Here is a 4,104-nt window from a genome sequence, read left to right as displayed (position 1 = left end):
TTCTTCTCACACAAAATATATTAATCTTTTGTTAATAAAATCTATTACGGTATTGAAATGACAATCCATTTAGTGTGATTTGTTTTAATTTAGTTCAAACATTTGAGAATACAAAAATATAATTTTAATAAAACTTAAATGGAAGTATGTTTAACAAATGTGATAGTAATGAAATTAAAATCTTCGTTTTAACAATAATTTACAGAAAGTTATTTACAGATATTTATAATTACCACGTTCATCAGCGATTAGATTAAAATAGAAAAGAAGTGGAATATGGTACACTGTATTGTATCACGGCTACCCAAGGGTGTGAAGTAGAATTGGAATGTAAGCAGTGCAATGTCCAGCCTCGCTTCCAACCTTTGGTTCTTGACAATTCATTAGACAGTAATTAGTTCCTGACAAATTGTTTATCATCACATAGCTGGAGTAGTTTTCCAGGAGTAGTACAGCGATTAGTTTCTATCGTCTGACTTAAATTTGTTTTACTGTGATGGCAAGAATGCAAATTATAAGGTAAGTTTTATATCATTTATTATATATGGCAAGCACTCGGGCAAGCACCAAAGCGATTGTTTCTAAATGATAATAAACTTTTTTAGAAAATTGTAATTTTAAATAATTTACATTAGATTCAAAGCAACCAACACCGTTAGTTTCATGCATTTACGTACTACAAAATACATTATATAATAATTAACATAAGAACACATAAAGTAATGGACATTTTTTTTTTTAGGTTGGACTCGAGTTGTAATCTAGACAAAAATTCTCTAAGACAGACAGTTATTGTTACATATGCTATATGAACTTGCAAGAGACACAATTCACGGCTGTTCTAAAAAATATTTACAGAGTATTGCTGGAAAGAATACCATAAAGTTGGAAGACCTAACGAGAAGGCTAACATAGTTAATATTTTGGTGAGTATTAATAATTATTACTGATCTGATGCATACAATTTATTATCCACTTAAATATATTTGATAAAGAAAAATATGTTTATGTTTTATATTCTACAATAATTTGCAATATTTTTCTGATGGAATAAACTCCAAAGTAATATGTAATTATTTACTAATGCAAGCATCTTTGTAGATACTGTTTTCAAGTGCAATATTTAAGAGAAGCAAAATATGAAGAATTATTAGCAGGAAACTGAAAAATTCAAGAAAGAACATGTTCACTGAATGATAAAACCTCTGTGTTTCAATATCATCTATGTTGTCGATTACCACAAAATATGTTATATTTAAGATACGGTAGCTGTTGTAGAGCATAGTATCGATTTTAGTTAAACAGAGAAGAAAAACATATCAATAAATAATTCTTTCCTGCCTGCCAGAAATAATCAAGATTCTCTATCGACTTCATACTCGAAGTTCCAGACCAAATGTCTGGTAAGTTTATATCATCGTTACGTCTTCAAAATGCGACATACATATTTTCAGTAAAACGCGTTAAGTTCTGCACATTTGATAAACAACATCAAAACGCATAATCTGTTAAAAAACAGCTATCTTATTTTTTACAGAATTGTGACTGTCTGCGGTAAAATAAAAAATAATTGTAATTCTTGAATAAAAAAGTGAAGACACAGTTTCTTAACTCCACTGAACAATTTGATGAAGTTCACGCCATATTTTGAAGGCAGCGACGAAATATTTTTCTTATTCAGTAATTTAAAATATTCTATAAAATTTGTGGTCAGTAAAAAAATTCTCTTTTGCAGTATCCTTGGCATTTGAAAAGAAAAACTTCCAATTTGAAATTGGGAAAAAACGTATTTCAACAAATTTCATTTGCTTAATATCCATTATATTTCATTTTAGTCACATACAACCATAGATATTGCATGTGACTAAAATGAAATATAATGGATATTAAGCAAATGAAATTTGTTGAAGTTCTTGAGATGTCCATAAATAGTAATGGACTTTTTGGGGAGTTCTATGACGAAATAGGATGATGCATAAAAAGAAATGTCCTAGTACGTATCTATGTTTAATTAGTAGTTAATACTTTTATAATCACTCTACTCTAATTGATAATCGATATCTATTGAAGATTTTGAAAACGTTTTAAACAAATTTTTATAACTTATTTAATCCATATTTGTCTTGTACGTATTAATATTTTTAACTAAATCATATATATATTAAGTATATAAACTCGATAGTGTTATATCTCTCTAATATATTTCTTCCATTTTTTTATCACCCTGAAATTGTTAGCGTAAAGTAACTAAAAAAATAAAAAGTAAATATTGTTCAACTTTGTATAATATGACCTTATTTCTGTATAACTACTGATAATTTGTTTTTAACTTTTTTTCAGTGAAGGCTTTGGAGAACATTAAGAGAAAATTAATAATGGTTAGGAAATAAAATATTTCAAAATGGAATACGAGAGTAGAAAGTGGTTGGCGATAACGTTTGGTATCCAAGTTGTATTGTATCTTTAAAAATATGATTATCACTATAAAATTACAATCTCAATATATCTATAATTCATGAGTAAAATTATAGAGAATAAAATTATTTTCTGTGGCTGTATTATATTTTCACATATAATGTTTGTTTTTAAGTAAAAATTGTATATGTTAAAATGTTATATATTTATAAGAAAATAGCTGTACACACAAAATTACAAGGGAGGCATATCTTAATTTAAGGCTTGGTTTTTAAGGTGTTGACGAACATCGACAATGACAGCTAGTGATCGTTACCAGAATATATTACAATGAATTTAATTAAAGCGTTTTTTTAATGCCAAATGTTAAATATCCATCACCGGGCAATCATTGCTGGGGTTCATCCACACCATAAATCTAAGCATTTATTAACTGTCTACATTTGAATTATAACTATGTAAGCACTTAGGGATTGTGACTTTGTTTAAGGGGTGAATTTGTGGGACAAGTGAAGTGAGATCCCGGAATATCACACGAGTTGCATAAAATCATATATCGTAAAGTATGTAATATCAAATGTGATTTTTTCTAATTTTGACAAAAAATTAAAGCTTAGCTTTAATTCTCTTACTTCATAAATTTTAATTCAGTGAGATAAAATCTAAATTAGTTTTGAAATTCATCTTGAGAAAGATGTCGGTATAGAAAAATGTAATAATTAAAAATGTTTTCACACGATTAAAATTATTTTATTACTGTCAGATGCTTGACAGGCCGTATAAGTAGAATTTACCATGTAATAATTTGTAATGTTAACTATACACGTGCAGAAAAAATCGTAGTTAATTGTTAACGTTTAAATTGTTTTGCAATTTTTAAATACATTTTCATGAAAACATTTTTCAATCGTGCAAAAAAATAATAAATATAAGATATGTGTTCTAAGTGTATAATAAATTCTCGGAAATTGAAAAAATTCTTGGTTTCACATTGTTTTTTTCAAAGATTTCCTCGAATTTGTTATAAGGCATGTTGTTTAATCTCTTGAATGCTTATGATGTATATAATTGGCATGAGCAGTCAATAAATAAATAGTGATTATGACGGATATATATACGCTGCTAAATAATTTGTCTTTGCTTATGATGGAAAAGTTTGCTTGTGCATATCTATTATCTACGAAGATCGATAGCGACTAGTGTGGTATAAGTTGTTTTACTTGTTCATAACGGTGTAGATCTTTGAACGGGAATATTATTGTATCTCATATGTTTCACGAGTTTTACATACATATTTATAACCATTTAACAAATATATTAACTGAACTAGAGTGAGAACCGCTTGAAGTTATGTGGACATATTCAGGTATTGCATGTCCCATTTTTCCGTTTACCGGTGACACGAGAATCCGAATTCCTTCTCTATATACCGATTGTAAGAATTATATGTATTTGCAACAATTTTAATATCATATTTGTTTTGTTTTTATTTTCTTAGAATTTAAATGCAGTATACTGTTTGTGACGACCACAATTCTAGTGTAAACTGAATATGATGAATACGCTAGCGCAAAAAAGGATCACGCCAGCGAAGAGTGCACTTCTCGTAACTGATCAAAGCGTTCAAGAGGTTAATGTACTATGTAATTCATGTGTATTCTAACAATTTTGTTTGATTATGAACTCTCC

The 4,104-nt window shown here is 28.2% G+C and overlaps 1 long non-coding RNA gene across 1 annotated transcript; it reads left to right on the top strand.

Moving 5' to 3' along the window:
* Positions 1–61: 61 nt before the first annotated feature.
* LOC111692964 lies at positions 62–1,232 on the top strand. Its single transcript, XR_002763312.1, has 4 exons — positions 62–165; positions 220–519; positions 743–926; positions 1,102–1,232. It is a non-coding gene; the product is annotated as an uncharacterized LOC111692964 (long non-coding RNA).
* Positions 1,233–4,104: the final 2,872 nt, after the last annotated feature.

This window comes from Anoplophora glabripennis, unplaced genomic scaffold (assembly GCF_000390285.2).
Source record: "Anoplophora glabripennis isolate ALB-LARVAE unplaced genomic scaffold, Agla_2.0 scaffold387, whole genome shotgun sequence".
Classification (NCBI taxonomy): Eukaryota; Metazoa; Arthropoda; class Insecta; order Coleoptera; family Cerambycidae; genus Anoplophora; species Anoplophora glabripennis.
Note: the sequence above shows the minus strand (reverse complement) of the source record. Positions and strands in the feature narration are given on the sequence as shown.